Source organism: Salmo salar, chromosome 20, assembly GCF_965601325.2.
Source record: "Salmo salar chromosome 20, fSalSal1, whole genome shotgun sequence".
Taxonomy (NCBI): domain Eukaryota; kingdom Metazoa; phylum Chordata; class Actinopteri; order Salmoniformes; family Salmonidae; genus Salmo; species Salmo salar.
The window spans coordinates 83,951,164-83,972,026 of record NC_138310.1 but is presented as its reverse complement, the minus strand read 5'-3'; the positions used below and the strand labels follow the sequence as shown (position 1 = coordinate 83,972,026).

At 41.4% G+C, this 20,863-nt stretch overlaps 1 long non-coding RNA gene across 1 annotated transcript; it reads right to left on the bottom strand.

Annotated features, from left to right (window-relative positions):
• Positions 1 to 15,893: 15,893 nt before the first annotated feature.
• On the bottom strand, positions 15,894 to 18,417 carry LOC123729296 (uncharacterized). Its single transcript, XR_006761040.2, has 3 exons — positions 18,057 to 18,417; positions 16,261 to 16,464; positions 15,894 to 16,163 (listed from the first exon to the last, which is right to left on the bottom strand). It is a non-coding gene; the product is annotated as an uncharacterized LOC123729296 (long non-coding RNA).
• Between the last annotated feature and the right edge of the window lie 2,446 nt (positions 18,418 to 20,863).

The following is a 20,863-nucleotide window of genomic DNA, read 5'->3' as shown; positions in this document are numbered from 1 at the left end:
CCTTGTCCTGGTTGGTTTCCTGGGGTTAAGGGGGAAGGAGGAGGATGGGGTGCAGTCAATTAGGAGAAAAATATATACCTGACAGGAGAGGAAAGAAGGAGAGATAAAAAGAGGGAAAACAACCTGAGGGGAAACGGAGGAGAGAAGTTGGAGGAGATGAGAGGAACAGTAGGAGAGAAGTTGGAGGAGATGAGAGGAACAGGAGGAGAGAAGTTGGAGGAGATGAGAGGAACAGGAGGAGAGAAGTTGGAGGAGATAAGAGGAACAGGAGGAGAGAAGTTGGAGGAGATGAGAGGTACAGGAGGAGGTAAGTTGGAGGAGATGAGAGGAACAGTAGGAGAGAAGTTGTAGGAGATGAGAGGAACAGTAGGAGAGAAGTTGGAGGAGAGGTGAGGGTAAAAGGGGAGGAGAGAAGGCCAACTGAGAGGAGAGGATATGAGGAAAGAGGAGAAGAGGAGGGGCAGGAGTGGAGCCCTCCTTAGCCCTGACAATGACGAGGCAATAAGATCTAAAATTACTTCTAGATGCTCCAGTGACTCCCTGCTCTCTCTCTCTACCCCCACGTCCCAGACCATGCTCTCTCTCTCTACCCCCACTTCCCAGTCGGAGAACAGAGATAACGAGGGAGAGAGAGAAAAATAGCTCTAAATTGTACTGGGCTGGTCTGAACATTCTGTCTTTAGGGGATTAGTAATTAATTGTGGTTTGGAATTTCTCTTTTTAGGGCTCTGCGCTGCTGCAGTGTGTAAGTGTGGATGTGAAATGTTTTAGTATGAGAAGGAGGAATACCCTCATGTACAGAGATGGGGTCATTAGGACAATAATCTCACAACCTTTCCCGCTTTTCTCTCTACTCTACAGAATGGACTATTGGAAAGCCTATGTTAACATATGCCAACATCAAAAGGTTGGGGAATGGAACAATATTTCTGTAATTCAACCAGTTGAAAGTGTCCATTGGAACATAACCTGTTAGGGCTAGGGGGCAGTATTGACACGGCTGGATAAAAAACGTACCCGATTTAATCTGGTTACCACTCCTACCCAGTAACTAGAATATGCATATACTTATTACATATGGATAGAAAACACCCTAAAGTTTCTAAAACTGTTTGAATGGTGTCTGTGAGTATAACAGAACTCAAATGGCAGGTCAAAACCTGAGAGATTCCTTTACAGGAAGTGGCCTGTCTGACCATTTCTGGAACTTCTTTGCCATCTCTATCTTTTACTAAGGATCTCTGCTCTAACGTGACACTTCCTACGTCGTCCATAGGCGCTCAGAGCCCTGGAAAAACCTGAATGTCGTCATCCCAGCCCCAGGCTGAAACACATTATCGCCTTTCTCAAGTGGCCGATCAAGGGACTCTGGGCTTAGGCGCGTGACCTGACCGCCCCCGTCTTTGTGATTTTTTCCTCTGTTTGCCGAAAAGGAGATTCCCGGTCGGAATATTATCGCTTTTCTACGAGAAAAATGGCATAAAAATTGATTTTAAACAGCGGTTGACATGCTTCGAAGTACGGTAATGGGATATTTAGAATTTTTTTGTCACGAATTGCGCCATGCGCACGACCCTTCTTTACCATTTCGGATAGTGTCTGGAACGCACGAACAAAACGCCGCTATTCGGATATAACGATGGATTATTTTGGACCAAACCAACATTTGTTATTGAAGTAGCAGTCCTGGGAGTGCATTCTGACGAAGACAACAAAAGGTAATCAAACTTTTATAATAGTAAATATGATTATGGTGAGTGCTAAACTTGCCGGGTGTCTAAATAGCTAGCCCGTGATGCCTGGGCTATGTACTTAGAATATTGCAAAATGTGCTTTCACCAAAAAGCTATTTTAAAATCGGACATATCGAGTGCATAGAGGAGGTCTGTATCTATAATTCTTAAAATAATTGTTATGCTTTTTGTGAACGTTTATCGTGAGTAATTTAGTAAAATGTTAGCGAATTCCCCGGAAGTTTGCGGGGGGCATGCTAGTTCTGAACGTCACATGCTAATGTAAAAAGCTGGTTTTTGATATAAAAATGAACTTGATTGAACAAAACATGCATGTATTGTATAACATAATGTCCTAGGGTTGTCATCTGATGAAGATCATCAAAGGTTAGTGTTGCATTTAGCTGTCTTCTGGGTTTTTGTGACATTATATGCTCGCTTGAAAAATGGGTGTCTGATTATTTCTGGCTTGGTACTCTGCTGACATAATCTAATGTTTTGCTTTCGTTGTAAAGCCTTTTTGAAATCGGGCAGTGTGGTTAGATTAACGAGAGTCTTGTCTTTAAATAGCTGTAAAATAGTCATATGTTTCAGAAATTGAAGTAATAGGATTTTTAAGGTTTTGAAAATCGCGCCACAGGCTTCAAGTGGCTGTTACGTAGGTGGGACGAATTCGTCCCGCCTAGCCCATAGAGGTTAAAGAATATGATGTTAGATCAGTTGGTGTCTGGGACATTATATCTGATGATAGGACGACATAAATTGTATCTTGGAATGTCAGATTCACATGGAATTGTTGTGCAATTTAAATGTTTAAATATGAAACTATTTGTGAAAAGATTAAATGTAATTTTAACTTCTAAATTATATAATTGTTTTCATAAGTAAACTATGCTCACTCAGTGGCCACGACTAAGTGAACAGACATTGGTTGAGAACTATTAAACATGCCCTTATCTCCCCCAATACAAAAGCCCGTTGACAGAAGTCAAACTCAGTTCCCGACAACGTGAGGACTGGTGTCCATATGTTTAAAATGGCTAATTTCAACTTCAACCTAACAAAATTAACATTTAGTTCCCGATGACGTGAGGACTGGTGTCCATACGTTTAGGGCTAGGCGTCCCGCAAGCGGGACAACTTCCAGTGAAACTGGAGGGCGCGCAATTCAAATAAAAAATCTTTAAAATTATGGATATTAAACATTTAGGTATATATACACTGCTCAAAAAAATAAAGGGAACACTTAAACAACACAATGTAACTCCAAGTCAATCACACTTCTGTGAAATCAAACTGTCCACTTAGGAAGCAACACTGATTGACAATAAATTTCACATGCTGTTGTGCAAATGGAATAGACAACAGGTGGAAATTATAGGCAATTAGCAAGACACCCCCAATAAAGGAGTGGTTCTGCAGGTGGGGACCACAGACCACTTCTCAGTTCCTATGCTTCCTGGCTGATGTTTTGGTCACTTTTGAATGCTGGCGGTGCTTTCACTCTAGTGGTAGCATGAGACGGAGTCTACAACCCATACAAGTGGCTCAGGTAGTGCAGCTCATCCAGGATGGCACATCAATGCGAGCTGTGGCAAGAAGGTTTGCTGTGTCTGTCAGCATAGTGTCCAGAGCATGGAGGCGCTACCAGGAGACAGGCCAGTACATCAGGAGACGTGGAGGAGGCCGTAGGAGGGCAGCAACCCAGCAGCAGGACCGCTACCTCCGCCTTTGTGCAAGGAGGAGCAGCAGGAGCACTGCCAGAGCCCTGCAAAATGACCTCCAGCAGGCCACAAATGTGCATGTGTCTGCTCAAACGGTCAGAAACAGACTCCATGAGGGTGGTATGAGGGCCCGACGTCCACAGGTGGGGGTTGTGTTTACAGCCCAACACCGTGCAGGACGTTTGGCATTTGCCAGAGAACACCAAGATTGGCAAATTCGCCACTGGCACCCTGTGCTCTTATATTTACATTTACATTTAAGTCATTTAGCAGACGCTCTTATCCAGAGCGACTTACAAATTGGTGCATTCACCTTATAATATCCAGTGGAACAACCACTTTACAATAGTGCATCTAAATCTTTTAAGGGGGGGGTTAGAAGGATTACTTTATCCTATCCCAGGTATTCCTTGAAGAGGTGGGGTTTCAGGTGTCTCCGGAAGGTGGTGATTGACTCCGCTGTCCTGGCGTCGTGAGGGAGCTTGTTCCACCATTGGGGTGCCAGAGCAGCGAACAGTTTTGACTTCACAGATGAAAGCAGGTTCACACTGAGCACATGTGACAGACGTGACAGAGTGTGGAGACGCCGTGGAGAACGTTCTGCTGCCTGCAACATCCTCCAGCATGACCGGTTTGGCGGTGGGTCAGTCATGGTATGGGGGGGCATTTCTTTGGGGGGCCGCACAGCCCTCCATGTGCTCGCCAGAGGTAGCCTGACTGCCATTAGGGACCGAGATGAGATCCTCAGACCCCTTGTGAGACCATATGCTGGTGCGGTTCGCCTTGGATTCCTCCTAATGCAAGACAATGCTAGACCTCATGTGGCTGGAGTGTGTCAGCAGTTCCTGCAATAGGAAGGCATTGATGCTATGGACTGGCCTGCCCGTTCCCCAGACCTGAATCCAATTGAGCACATCTGGGACATCATGTCTCGCTCCATCCACCAACGCCACGTTGCACCACAGACTGTCCAGGAGTTGGCGGATGCTTTAGTCCAGGTCTGGGAGGAGATCCCTCAGGAGACCATCCGCCACCTCATCAGGAGCATGCCCAGGCATGGTAGGGAGGTCATACAGGCACGTGGAGGCCACACACACTACTGAGTCTCATTTTGACTTGTTTTAAGGACATTACATCAAAGTTGGATCAGCCTGTAGTGTGGTTTTCCACTTTCATTTGGAGTGTGACTCCAAATCCAGACCTCCATGGGTTGATAAATTGGATTTCCATTGATTATTTTTGTGTGATTTTGTTGTCAGCACATTCAACTATTTATAGAAAAAGTTTTAATAAGATTATTTCTTTCATTCAGATCTAGGATGTGTTATTTTAGTGTTCCCTTTATTTTTTTGAGCAGTATATATATGTGTCTTATATCGGTTAAAAGCTTTAATTCTTGTTAATCTAACTGCACTATCTGATTTACAGTAGCTATTACTGTGAAAGCATGCCATGTGATTGTTTGAGGATGGCGCCCCACATCACAATATTTTTCCACCGGCACAGATTTCATTAATTCACAAATAGCGATTACATTTTCACTTACTTTTGAAAATCTTCCCCTGATTTGTCATCCAAAGGGTCCCAGCTATAACATATTGTGTCGTTTTGTTAGATGAATTCCTTCTTTATATCCCAAAAAGTCAGTTTAGTTGGCGCCATCGTTTTGAGTAATCCATTCGTTCAACATGCAGAGAAAGGAATCCGAAAATCTACCCCTAAACTTTGTTTCAACAAGTCAGAATACATTTCTATTTACTCCTCAGATACCCTAAAATGTAATAAAACTATCAAATTTCTTACGGAAAGAAGTATGTTCAATAGGAAACCGATTTTAGCAGGTGCGTCATGTCTTCATAGTGCACGCAAACACGAATATCCAAGACTGTGTCCTGGTACTAAAACTTATATTTCTTATTTGTTTTGAAAGTTACAAGCCTGAAACCTTGAACATAGACTGCTGGCACCCTGTGGAAGCCATAGGAATTGCATCCTGGGAGCTAACTTCAAGTAAGCCTTTATACTTGGCATTGGAAGAGAGTGGTCTCTCAAAAAAAGACAATTCTTTCTTTGGATTTTCTCCTACCATTTCTATTGTGTTATATTCTCCTACATTATTGTAACATTTCCACAAACTTCAAAGTGTTTTCTTTCCAATGGTTCCAATTATATGCATATCCTGGCTTCAGGGCCTGAGCAACAGGCAGTTTACTTTGGGCACGTCATTCATGCGGAAATTGAGAAAAAAGGGGTCTAGGCCTAAGAAGTTTTGAAAGGGCTAATTTCAACATGGAGGTGACGATCACCATGCAGGAAGGATGAATTTTGACTAAACCAGCCAGAATACAGCAGGAGCTGAATATGGCAACTTGGTATGAACTTTGAACTATTATTCACTAAAGAAGTGATACATCCTAGGAGTCGAGTTATCAGCTGCAGCTGTAAACGCACGTGGCCTAGGAAAGGACAGACAATCTCTGAAGAACTACAGGGTACATAACCTCTCATGGGTACGGGGCAGTATTTTTACGTCCGGATGAAAAGTGTGCCCAACGTAAACTGCCTGTTACTCAGGCCCAGAAGCTAGGATATGCATATATCTGGATAGAAAACTCTCTAAAGTCTCTAAAACTGTTAAAATTTTGTCTGTGAGTACAACAGAACTGATATGGCAGGCGAATCCCCGAGGACAAACCATCCCCCCAAAAAAATGTTTCAGCCTACCACTGTTTTCAATGGTTGTCACTTTTATTATAAGGCGAAATCCTCCCGGATTGCAGTTCCTAGGGCTTCCACTAAATGTCAACAGTCTTTAGAAAGAGTTTCATGCTGGTTTTTGGACAAATGAGCCAGAAATATTTGTTTTTCTAGGTCGCTTCTAGGTCGCTTTTGTCTGTAGTGTTTCCAAGCGCGTGGAAGAGAGCGCATTCTTGGGTATTTTTCTCCGGTAAAGACAATAATGATTCTCCGTCTTAAATTGTATTGTTTATTTACGTATTAGGGTACCTAAGGTTTGATTATAAACGTTGTTTGACTTGTTTGGAAAAGTTTATTAGTAATGTTTGAGATTCATTTTGAATGCATTTTGATGGAGGGAAACTGGGTGGATTATTGACTGAAGTGCGCCAGCTAAACTGAGTTTTTATGGATATAAAGAAGGACATTATCGAACAAAAGGACCATTTGTGATGTATCTGGGACCTTTTGGAGTGCCAACAGAAGAAAATCATCAAAGGTAAGTCATTTATTATATCGCTATTTCTGACTTTCGTGGCACACCTGCCTGGTTGAAATATGTTTTTTTATGCATTTGTATGCTGGGCGCTGTCCTCAGATAATCGCATGAGGTGCTTTCGCCGTAAAGCCTTTTTGAAATCTGACACAGTGGCTGGATGGTGCTGATTCCTTGGATGAAAGTTAAATATTTATAATTCTGTAGTTTGAATTTCGCCCTCTGCAATTTCACCGGATGTTGGCCAGGTGGGACGCTACCGCCCCACCTGCCCATAAGAAGTTAAACGTAACCGCTCTACAAGACTACAGCCAGAAAGATTCTACAAAAGACAATGGCAGTCTTCCATCTTCGACCCAGCTATCGAAGCACAGCTCAGAGTAAATATATATATTTTCCTTTTCCGAATGGGCGGTTATTAGAATGCATAAGATTCTGTATTCATGGTAGCATAGCTTCTCAAGGTCCGATAGACCCAATCCCTTTGTCTCTCAGACTTCTCGCTCTTTCATTCAAACCAAAACCCTTTCTGTAACCAGCTGTCATATCGGGTTAGCCCACTAGGGGCTTTTCATGACATGATTAGTAATCAATGTGTGATCTATCCTGTGTATCTATATATATATATGTGTTATTATGTGTGAAAATGTAGGTATTTAGTAAATAAATAAATAAGCCAATTTGTGTATTGCTGATTCAACTTAGGGTTTGTGCAGATAACAAAGAATTTTACGACGTTCAGATGAGACATTAATAAGGTGACGATTAATAATTGACTACTACTGATACAAAAGATCTTCAGATCTTTAAGAGTTTATTTGGAAGACAGCAGCTCTATAATCACGTTTCTGTGATGCCCCAGGTTTCAATCACGTAATCAATCAAACGTTAGATAATCGATTTGATAAAATAGCCTGTCATATAAGGTAATCAGTCAGAGACACGACAACTGTATGAGTAGGAACATGTTATTTTGCCCTTTCTTCTGCCCAGCGTGCTTTACGTTGGGCTGTTCAACTAGTTGATTCTTTTCCCATTGACAATTCAGGAAGTACAAGTGACAGCTCATTAGCAGCATGTTGAGATGTATCTGCCAGCAGTTCAAGCTTGGTTTACACATCGGGGTGGAGCTATTCTACCTATTCAAAGACCTGCGGTCACAACTGCTTACAGGTACACCCAACAGCGAATACTTGTCATTCACAAACAGACAAAGTATACATATTCATAAACAACTTCAAAGGGGTTTATTTCCCTATTTATTTTAGTTGTGACTTTTGTGTGTGTGTGTTCCCTCAGTCGACGTAACCCCATGGGTCTGATGGTTGCACTTGATGACAACAACAGAGCAGCAGGAGAGCTATTCTGAGATGACGGAGTCTCTGGAGGTATTTCAACAAAGTCAGGTAGAGTTAGTCAGTGTGTACGTGTACATACATGTTTTTCTGTACGTCTACCGGCATCCTGTTATGCCATAGAGAATCGTGTCACCTACTTTGACTCTTTGATCTCACCCAGAGAAACTGTTAACCTCTATGGGCTAGGTGGGACGGTGCACTCCATCAACAGCAGGTGCATTTCAAGAGCGGCAAATTGGAATCCAAATAAATGTCAAAATTCAAATTTTTCAAACATACAACTATTTTACACCCTTTGAAAGATAAACATCTCCTTAATCTAACCACGTTTTACGATTTCAAAAAGGTTTTACGGCGAAAGCATAAATTTAGAGTATGTTAGGACAGTACATTTACAAGAGTTGTGTGTAATGTTTTGTCAATTCAAAGACAGGGTCACCAAAACCATAAATCCAGCTAAAATGATGCACTAACCTTTTACAATCTCCATCAGATGACACTCCTAGGACATTATGTTAGACAATGCATGCATTTTTAGTTCTATCAAGTTCATATTTATATCCAAAAACAGCGTTTTACTATGGCATTGATGTTGAGGAAATCGTTTCCCTCCAATAACCGGCAGTCAAGTCAGCACGACAAATTAAATAATTAAAATTAGAAAACATTGGTAAAATATTATATTGTCATTTAAAGAATTATAGATTTACATCTCTTGAACGCAATCAACTTGCCAGATTTAAAAATAACCTTACTGGGAAATCACACTTTGCAATAATCTGAGCACTGCGCCCAGAAAAATACGCGTTGCGATACAGACTAGCCATCATGTTGGGGAGATCTAAAATCGAAAATACTATGTAAATAATCCATTACCTTTGATTCTCTTCATCAGATGTCACTTCCAGGTATCACAGGTCCATAACGAATGTAGTTTTGTTCAAAAAAGCTCATCATTTATGTCCAAAAATCTCCGTCTTGTTAGCACATGATCTAAGCCCGCCGGACTTCACTTCATGAACGAGGGGAAAAAATATATTTACGTTCGTTCAAACATGTCAAACGTTGTATAGCATAAATTGTTAGGGCCTTTTTTAACCAGAACATGAATAATATTCAAGGTGGACGAATGCATCCTCTTTTATAACGTATTGGAACGAGGGTACCCAACATGAACTCGCGCGCCAGGTGTCTAATGGGCCATCATCGTTCCATGGCTCTTGTTCGGTCAGATCTCCCTCCAGAAGACTCAAAACACTTTGTAAAGGCTGGTGACATCTAGTGGAAGCAATAGGAAGTGCCAAAATATTCCTCAGCCCCTGTGTTTTTCAATGGCATAGGTTTAAAGGTAATACAACACATCAGGTATCCACTTCCTGTCAGAAAATGTCTCAGGGTTTTGCCTGCCAAATGAGTTCTGTTATACTCACAGACACCATTCAAACAGTTTTAGAAAAGTTAGGGTGTTTTCTATCCATATATAATAAGTATATGCATATTCTAGTTACTGGGTAGGATTAGTAACCAGATTAAATCGGGTACATTTTTTTATCCAGCCGTGCAAATACTGCCCCCTAGCCCCAACAGGTTAACATGGGAAGTTGTACAATCGATCAGTGTTAGCCCATTCACACTGCTCAGTTTGAAGGTCAGTTATTTAGCTGGGTTTGGGCCAAACAATACAGCTTTGGCCCTTATGGTAATGTTATCTACAGTATATGTGACCGACCGGCTCGATTCGGTCCTATGTAGCAAATTTGAAATTGTGTTTATTACATTGAATAGAAGTAGAGACTCGAGCTGGAACTGGTATATAATACACTACAGTTGAGGAACAATGGGAAAGTAATTCTGCTTTGAAAGTTGATACATTTGTAATTGTAAAATGGCACTTGAATATTTTGGTAAAACCTCTGGAGAGATTTTCTTGTCTACAGTCGTGGCCAAAAGTTTTGAGAATGACACAAATATAAATTTTCACAAAGTCTGCTGCCTCAGTTTGTATGATGGCAATTTGCATATACTCCAGAAAGTTATGAAGAGTGATCAGATGAATTGCAATTAATTGCAAAGTCCCTCTTTGCCATGCAAATGAACTGAATCCCCAAAAAACATTTCCACTGCATTTCAACCCTGCCACAAAAGGACCAGCCGACATCATGTCAGTGATTCTCTCATTAACACAGGTGTGAGTGTTGACGAGGACAAGGCTGGAGATCACTCTGTCATGCTGATTGAGTTCGAATAACAGACTGGAAGTTTCAAAAGGATGGTGGTGCTTGGAATCATTGTTCTTCCTCTGTCAACCATGGTTACCTGCAAGCAAACACGTGCCGTCATCATTGCTTTGCACAAAAAGGGCTTCACAGGCAAGGATATTGCTGCCAGTAAGATTGCACCTAAATCAACCATTTATCGGAACATCAAGAACTTCAAGGAGAGTGGTTCAATTGTTGTAATGAAGGCTTCAGGGCGCCCAAGAAAGTCCAGAAAGCGCCAGGACCGTCTCCTAAAGTTGATACAGCTGCGGGATTGGGGCACCACCAGTACAGAGCTTTCTCAGGAATGGCAGCAGGCAGGTGTGAGTGGATCTGCACGCACAGTGAGACAAAGACTTTTGAAGGATGGCCTGGTGTCAAGAAGGGCAGCAAAGAAGCCACTTCTCTCCAAGAAAAACATCAGGGACAGACTGATGTTCTGCAAAAGGTACAGGGATTGGACGGCTGAGGACTGGGGTAAAGTCATTTTCTCTGATGAAACCCCTTTCCGATTGTTTGTGGCATCTGATTAAAAGCTTGTCCGTAGAAGACATGGTGAGCGCTACCATCAGTCCTGTGTCATGCCAACAGTAAAGCATCCTGAGACCATTCATATGTGGGGTTGCTTCTCAGCCAAGGGAGGGTGGTCACTCATAATTTTGCCTATGAACACTGCCATGAATAAAGAATGGTACCAACACATCCTCCGAGAGCAACTTCTCCCAACCATCCAGGAACAGTTCGGTGACGAACATCGCCTTTTCCAGCATGATAGAGCACCTTGCCATAAGGCAAAAGTGATAACTAAGTGTCTCTGGGAACATAACATCGATATTTTGGGTCCATGGCCAGGAAACTCCCCAGACCTTAATCCCATTTACAACTTGTGGTCAATCCTCAAGAGGCAGGTGGACAAACAAAAACCCAGAAATTCTGACAAACTCCAAGCATTGATTATCCAAGAATTGGCTGCCATCAGTCAGAATGTGGCCCAGAAGTTAATTGACAGCATGCCAGGGTGGATTGCAGAGGTCTTGAAAAAGAAGGGTCAACACTGCAAATATTGACTCTTTGCATCAACTTCATGTAATTGTCAATAAAAGCCTTTGACACTTATGAAATGCTTGTAATTACAAAAATATCTAAAGACACTGAAGCAGCAAACTTTGTGGAAATTAGTATTTGTGTCATTCTCAAAACTTTTGGCCACAACTGTACACCCATTCAGCATCATTCACACCCTCTTAAGCCTTAGCCCCACCAATCTCTTTAAGGATTCAAATGTGAAGCCATGTACTAAACAACCAATGATTTGATGACTAAATGTTTGTTTATACAACGTCTATCGACAGCTGTCGAAGTGAAATCATGGACATTCTATTGTTGTCCGACATCAAACTTGTCGTTGTCGTTATGAAAATGTATGAACACCAAAACAACAAAATGCATAAAATCAGCAGCCGGTGGTTCAAAATAGCATAACTAGTGGTTATCTGCTTTGAGTAAACCAATAAACTTCAAACATGATTTGGTATATGTCAATCTAGCAAACCAGGCAACTAAAAGCAACTTTCTAAACAATGTTTTGGTTTGTTTTAGCTTGTTAAATAGCTAGCTAATGTTAAGTTAGCTGGCTAGCCAGTTCAAATAATTACCATAACCATATAGCTGACATCTTCACTTTAGCTTATTTGTATTTATTATTACAGGAAAATAAACTCACAGCAATTTGTAAGTCGCTCTGGATAAGAGCGTCTGGATAAGAGCATCTGCTAAATGACTTAAATGTAAATGTAAATGTAGAGAAAAGAGCTTACAGTTGTGAGTGTGATGAAAGCAGGGCATTGTACCGGAGAACTTTAGAACTTCCACACTGTCTCATTGGCCTAACATTATATATTAATTTGACTTTGGTGCAGGTCATGTCCTTCACATTACTGTCTCTGGTAAACACATACTATATCAAATAAAATCTATGTTAATTTGAAACACGCACAGGATACAGAAGGTTTAGTGAAATGGTTACTTGCATAGAGGAGTCTTTTGTTTAGACATGTAGCTAGCCAGCTAGCTCGCTAGCTAAACAATGAACCATAATTCCAACTAATAATGTTACTACCCTGCATGACTCTGCAGGTAGCTAACCAGCAGGTTCAATGTTAGCTTGCTAATATTAGGCTATAACTAGCAATGCAAATGGCTCTCCGATTGAAGTAATATTACTACACAGATAATATACGTAACATTAGCTAGCGAGCCAGCCAGCAAACATTAGCTAGCTAGCCAACAGTACGTTTTAACTTGAAATGAAAATGACTTTCTGACAAAATTACAAACGTATAATATCTGTAAATGTAGTTAGCTACACTATCTTACCCATATACATGGATGGATGCTTATCCCCCTCTGTCACGGATGCCATTGTTGCCCTTAGTTTGAAGATGTAATCCGGAGACAGGTGTTTTATACAACAGCCTTCTGTGTGTTCTCTTTTCGACTCCCTCTGCATATTTGCAATCAAACACCAGAATCTCCTTAGCTATCACACTCTAATTCCACCAGGAATTCCACAGATTTCCAAGCTCGGTCCTCCAGAAAGTGGAGAGAAAGGTTTTTGCAGCTCTACTATGTGAAATCTTTCAAAAAAGCTTTGTTAGAAAGGATTACCAAAACATACTGACCTGCTCATGTTATAGACAGAAGTGGGCTACATGGCAGACCAATCTGAACTCATCTCTCAGTATGTCCAGCCCATCCATTATCTCAGCCAATCATGGCTAGTAGGAAGGTTCCTTGCTTTTTCTTTGGCTAACTAGGCTCGTAATTTAACTATTTTGTTTGTATTTACAGATGGCATACACATTTGTTATTAAGGCACATGAAAGTTCACATGTTCCAGAAGACATTTCTGCCAAAAAACTAATTTCGATTTTTTTTTAAGCTTACTTTCAAATTGCTCTTCTGTGACGTAGTGACATATGCCTAGTTTCCTGAAATGAGTCACATATGATGTTAGCTATATGATGACATTACCTATGATAAGTGATTGACTACCAAAGGTAATTTGATATAAGTTCTCTGATAACTATTTCATAAGATGTTATTGGTAATACTAAGACGAGGCAACTCTGACCTAGATCAATTTCTGGGTGTAGCCTCATTCTACTCCTCCTGTATGTTATCCCTCCACAGGGCGTGTTGACCATCCAGGTGATGTATTCTGCGTACAGTGACCCTAGCAACCTAAAATTTGAGAACATCTCTGTGATTCGAGTCTCCAGTCCACCCGTGACTGTCAGTCACACACGGCAACAACGTCATTGTACATCCTTTCAACTATGACAACAACAAGCAGGTAACCAAGGCCGTCACTGCTGTTGCTACCCAACATACATGACTCTCACAGATACAGTTGTCATGTCGTTTCCCTGTTGGGTGAGGTTTAGCATAAACGCACATGTACAACAGAACATTCAATTAGGATTTATGCTAGGATCACTTAAGGGTCTGAGCAAAACGCCAGCCTGGGTAAAATTGAAAATTTACCGTGAGGTCTTTGACCCTACAGCCACCGTACTTACCAGTTTCTCCCCAGAAGTCCATAGGTCATCCCCGTAGACTGCCCAAAACCAGGGCATTGCAGCTGTAGACTTATCATGTAGTTATCAACTTAGGATAGTGCCCTAAGCAACACACCACTAAGTAGGAAAACCCTAGATATGATATTAACAACCTGAGAGACGAGGCAAGACGGGCCATCAATGCCATGAAAAGGAACATCAAATTCAACCAAATAATGCATGCAGAGCAGAATTAGGCCAATACCCGCTAATTATCAAAATCCAGAATAGAGCCATTAAATTCTACAACCACCTAAAAGGAAGTGATTCCCAAACATTCCGTAACAAAGCCAAAACCTATAGGGAAATTAACCTAGAGAAGAGCCCCCGAAGCAAACCGGTCCTGGGGCTCTGTTCACAAACACAAACAGACCCCACAGAGCCCCAGGACAACAACACAATTAGACTAAACCAAATGATGAGAAAACAAAAAGAAAATTACTTGACACATTGGAAGGAAACCATAAAGCTATTTAGTCCTAACAGAGAGTAATCAGCAGCAGAATACCTGACCACTGTGACTGACCCACATTAAGGAAATATTTAACTATGTACAGACTCATTTAGCATGAAATACCACAGTGTGCAATCACAGCAGCAAGATTTGTGACCTGTTTCCACAAGAAAAGGGCAACTAATGAAGAACAAACACCATTATAAATACAACCTATATTTATGTTTATTTATTTTACCTTTTGTACGTTAACTATTTGCATCGTTACAACATTGTATATAGACATAATATGACATTTGAAAAATCTTTATTATTTTGTCACTTTTGTGAGTGTAATGTACATTATTTCACTTTTGTTAATTATCTAATTCACTAGCATTGGCAATGTAAACTTTTCCCATGCCAATAAAGCACTTAATTGTAATTGAATTGAATTGAGAGAGAGATGTGTGCCATGTGACAGTAACTGAGTCATTCCAATCATAAGAAGGAACCGTAAACTGCAGCAGGAGTACACTGTGATATTTGAGCTTAACTTGGAGAGTATCTATGTTTGCAGATTCCAGTCTTTAGCGTTTAGCGCAGTGGTCACCAACCTTTTCTGAATCAAGATCACTTTCTAAGTCAAAATACATGCCAAGATCTACCGCTCGGATTTTTTATTAACATTACTTAAAAAATGTAAGCCTATGCAACATTAACCAATTAAAAACAGTACTATAGCAATGAGGTTTGTGCAGTAAGCTATAGGCCCAATACAGTATCACCGCATATTGGCTTTGCTTGAATTTACCTGCCAATGCATTGTTGTTCGGGACAATTCTTGAAATTATATTTCAACATTTGTGGTAGGCTATATGATCACACCAGTAATAGATCCATTGTTGTATTACTTGTGAGGCATAGCTGAGTGAGCATAGATTAAAATCATTTGCTTTTTATTTTACTGGGCTGATGGTGCCTGCATTTGATGTTCAGTCTCCGCTCTCCCTTTCCTCCACTGACACTGACCAAAAAGGGACACCGTCTTCCAGCTGATGGTGAAACTCAAGTCGCACCGCATTATTTCTGCCTCATGCACAAATTCATGTTGTTACTCCTATGAACAGACCAAGTGAATATTTCTTGATATTAAAAAAGACCCAAGCTGCCAACAATAACAACAACGCAAGCCTATAGATACACTTTCCTACTCATTCATTACTGCTGCACTGCTTGTTGTAGCGCTGAGTGGAAATAGGAAGCGCATTTTATGTCTTATAAAAGTGTTGAATGCAAACTCACTCATAAAAACAGCAGCTCTTTGTTGTACTCGTTGACAGTCTCTCTCTAGTCATGGTTTTAAGCATTTTGAAATCTCATAGTAGCTTTCTTTTATGCCTGTATGTTACTGCAGACTCTGTCATCTGAGCAATCTGATTGGCCAGCGGTAGCATAGCGTACTTGATTTCCTCACCAGGCCCACCAGGAAGGCAGAGTTTGTACCTTCAGACACATGAAATGGAAACAGTTTGCCTGGCTGCACCAACCACCAACAGCCCGAGACGAATAAAAAAAATATGTACACAGGGCTTTATTGTTTTTTTTTTATAGAAATGTTTGGTGTTTGACTAGAAATGCCTTGGAGATCGACAAGTCGATCGCGATTGACCGGTTGGTGACCACTGGTTTAGCTTTTTGCTGAGGTTGAAGCTCCAGCAGGATGGCTGCTCTGTCACCATTGTAGAGGTGCAACCATAGTCCTCAGGGTAGTAACACCACAGGACACCTTCAATGATAAATGCCTGGGCAGGAGAGAGACATTAAAGTGATGTGTGTGTTGATGAAATACTTTTGGATAAACTGTATGTGTGTATGTGTGTGTGTGTGTGTCTGACCTACCTCCCAGATGCAGTCCCTGGCATTACACTTGATCTAGTCACTATTGAGCTCTGGGTAGCAGACAAAGTGCTGGGTCTCTAGCATGACCTGGTCCTATCGATAAGATCCAAATCTCTCAGATGCAACACCTAGGACCAAGACTTGGTCCCCTCGCACTGCGTAGTTCTGACCCAGGATAAGATCCAAACCGCTCAGATACAACACCTAGGATCAAGAAGGGAGAAGGGTGAAGGAAGGGGGAGGTAGGTGAGAAAGGGGGAGTGAGATGGGTTGGGGGACAAGAGGGGAGAGGGGCAGGTGAAAGAAGGGGGAGGTAGGTGAGAGAGGGGGAGTGAGATGGGTTGGGAACAAGAGGGGAGGTAGGTGAGAGAGGGGGAGTGAGATGGATGGGGGGACAAGACGAGTGAAGGAAGAGGGAGGTAGGTCACAGAGGGGGAATGAGATGGGTAGGGGAACAAAGTGTGAGAGAGAGAGCGAGAGAGAGAGAGAGTATATTAGTCTTTATAAAATGAAATGCATATATGATATAATGTGTGAAAGGAAGGCAAGACATCCAGTCCTGTCTCAAAGACACTTAATCTTTTATAAATCACCTACCAAGTGCACTTGTTTACATATGTGTTTGAGTGCAGCAATATCTTAGACACACACACACACACATATGAATGCATTTGCACTTCCACACATAGACACACACACACACACACACACACACACACACACACACACACACACACACACACACACACACACACACACACACACACACACACATAATCTCTCTCCCTCTATCACTCCCCAGTACAGAGACTTCCTCCTGACAAGTTAAACTGTAGGTAACTCTGATCTGTCAGTGTCTGAGACATAGCTAACACTATCATGCATACCTACCTACCTACCTACCTACCTACCTACCTACCTACCTATCTATCGCTGTGTTAGTAGCTACCTCTATCCTGACCATAATGTAGAAAAATTATCTCCATATCTTCTTCTGGAAGACTAACCTTGAACTGCTAATGTGACTGCCTTCTCCTTGTTGACATGACTGATATTCATTTATCCTCTCCTACTGCTTATGCAGGGCTTGGTATCTCTGAACTATCTCACTAAGGTAAGACAGATACAGAAAGAAAGGACTGATGAGTGACGGGTCGTTCTCTCAAGTTCCCCTGCTCCACTGTGTGTGTATATCTGACTGATTCAATTATATGACAGGCTATTTTATCATATTGATTACCTAACGTTTAAGGGATTACATGATTGAATTAAATCATGCGGCAATTAACTCATTAATAACCTGGGGCACCACGTAAGCGTTAGTTTATATAGAGCGGGTATCTCCCAAATCCACTCTTAAAGATCTGATGATCTTTTGTATCAATAGCAGCCAATTATTAATGGTCACCTTTTTCAGTCTCATCTGAACGTCGTAAAATTCTTGGTTATCTTCACAAACCCTGGCTTACAAGTTGAATCAGAAATATAAACATTGGCTTAATTATTTATTTCCTAAATACCTAAATAATCACGCAGAATTACATATATACAGGATGGATCATACATCGATTACTAATCATGTAATAAAAGAAAAAGTCCCTAGCAGATGAAACCTAAATGACGGCTGGTTACACAAAGAAAAGGGGTTGGGTTTGAATGAAAGAGCAGGAAGACTGAGGAACAAAGGAGATTGGGTCTCTATCGGACATTGAAAAGCTATGCTAACGTAAATACAGAATCTTATGCATTCTAATAGCCGCCCATTCGGAAAAGGAAAATGCAAGAAATATATTTACACTGAGCTGCACTTCGATAGATGGATCAAAGATGGAGGACTGGTTTGCCCAGCAGAGATCCCCCTTGTCCTTTGTAGAATCTGTCTCGTCGTAGTGTTGTAGGGTGGATATGTTGTACCCTGTCGTTCTGATTAGGAGATTGTCTGTCCTTTCCCAGGCAACAACTGCAGCTGTTAACTCGACTTTTACGATGTATCACTTCTTCTTTAGTGAATAAGAGTTCAAAGATCATACCATTTTGCCATAATCAGCTCACACTGAATTCTGGCTGGTCTAGTATAAATTCATCTTTCCAGTGTGGCGATCGTCACCTCCATGTTAATTAAAATTAGCCCTTTTAAACGTATGGACACCAGTCCTCACATCATCGGGAACTGAGGTTGACTTCTGTCAACGGGCTTTTGTGTTGGGGGAGTGAAGGGCGTGTTTCACGTTTCTCAACCAATGTCAGTTCACTTGGGCGTGGCCACTGAGTGAGCATAGTTTACTTACGAAAACAAGTATCTTATTTGGACGCTAAAATTACATTTAATCTTTTCACAAATAGTTTCATATTTAAACATTTAAATTGCACAACAATTCCATGTGAATCTGATAACTAGAATGTGTAGACTTTCCAAGATGCAATTTATGTCATCCTATCATCAGTAATAATGTCTCAGACGACAACTGATCTGACATCATATTCTTTAAGTATCAATGGACATTTTCAACTGGTTCGATTACAGAAATATTGTACCCTTCCCCAACCTTTTGATGTTACCATAATCTCTCTATGTTAATCAAAGGGCTTTCCAAGAGTCCAATCTGTAGAGTGGAGAAAAAAGGGTGAAAGGTATTTATGGGGGTCATAAACCTAACCCAAAAGGTCAACATCATGACAGTCACCGCTTGTTGGGTTCAGTCTTGTGATTAATCTGCCATTTGCTAACCAACATAAAAATGACCATTGGTTGTCCTAGTTGTTGACCATCATTGTGTTCCCCCTCTGGTGGTTGACCCGGGTAAGGTTTATGCGAATGAAGAAGGCCATTCCAAGGCTGGGCAGCAGATGTCCAGTTGGTGATCGCTGTTGCGGTCCCCCGTCTGGTGGTCTACCTTGGTAGGTTTTTTGGAAGCTGCAAAGCATCTCAGGAATTGCCAGGGGATGTCCGGGTTGGGGAATTGCCATTGCAGTCCCCCTCTGGTGGTCGACCCAGGTAGAATTTCTGCAAATGGAACAGGCCGCCACAAGGATGGGCAGCGGATGTCTGGATTGGGATCTCCGTTCCGGACCCATCGTCTGGTTGTCCAGACTGGACGATCTGGGCAGTAACTTAGGCAGATGTTAATGGCTTTCTGGATGTTAACTGTGGCGCTGATATTTAGGCTGAGGTATGTATACTTTTTTGTGTTCTCTAAGGCATTGGTGTCTAGATGGAATTTGTATTTGTGATCCTGGCAATTGGAAATTTTTTGGAAGACCATTATTTTTGTCTTCCAGAGATTTTCTGTTAAGGCCCAGGTCTAACAGAATCTGTGCAGAAGATCTAGGTGCTGCTCTAGGCCCTCCTTGGTTGGGGACAAAAACACCAGACCATCAGCAAGCAGTAGACATTTGACTTCAAATTCTAGTAGGGTGAGGCCGGGTGCTGCAGATTATTCTATTGCCCTCGCCAATTAGTTGATATATACGTTGAAGAGGGTGGGGCTTAAGCCGCATCCCTGTCTCACCTCACGGCCCTGTTGAAAGACGTGTGTTTTTTGCCAATTTTAACAGCACACTTGTTGTTTGTGTACATGGATTTTTTGATGTTGGATGTTTTTCCCCCAACACCACTTTCCATAAATTTGAATAGCAGGCCCTCATGCCAATTTTTTTTAAATCAACAAAGCATGAGAATTCTGTTTTGATTTGTTTGTTTGTCAATTTGGGTGGTCAGGGTGAATACGTGGTTTATTGTACGGTAATTTGGTATAAAGCCAAATTGACATTTGCTCAGTGCATTGATTTCACTGAGGAAATATTTGAGTCTGCTGTTAGGATAATGCAGAGGATTGTCCCAATGTTGCTGTTGACGCATATCCCACGGTAGTTATGGAGGTCAAATTTATCTCCACTTTTGTGGATTGGAGTGTCCTTGGTTCCAAATATTGGGGAATATGACATAGCTGAGGGAATGTTAAAGAGTTTAAGTATTTAAGCCAATTGGAATTTGTGGTGTATATATTTTATAATTTCCTTGATACCATCAACCCCACAGGCCTTTTTGGGTCGGATGGTTTTGTATTTTGTCCTGTAGTTCATTCAATGTATTTGGAGAATCCGGCAGGTTCTGGTAGTCTTTAGTAGTTGATTCTATGATTTGTATTTGATCATGTATATTTTTTGCTGTTTGTTCTTTGTTTTGAAACAAAAAGACTGGAGAAGAGGTTTATCCATACATCTTCATTTTGGATAGATAACTCTTCGTGTTGTTGATTGTTTAGAGTTCTCCAATTTTCACAGAAGTGTTTAAACATTCTGGTTATAACCTTTTTCAGCAAGACAGATCATCCAAAGGTGGGGGAGTGGCAATCTTAACCAAGTATCACCTTCCGTGCTGTTGTCTCCACCAACTCTATCCCCAAACAATTTAATTTGCTGGTTTTATGCATTAAACTTTCAAATAGCTCTTTGTTGACTGTTGCTGGGTGCTATCGTCCTCCATCAGCACCAGCCTTTAGCCTACCTGCCCTAAGCTCTCTCCTGGCCCCTTACACTAAGTCTGAATTTGTCCTGCTTAGTGACCTAAACTGGGACCTGCTTAAACCACCAGTCCTAAAGC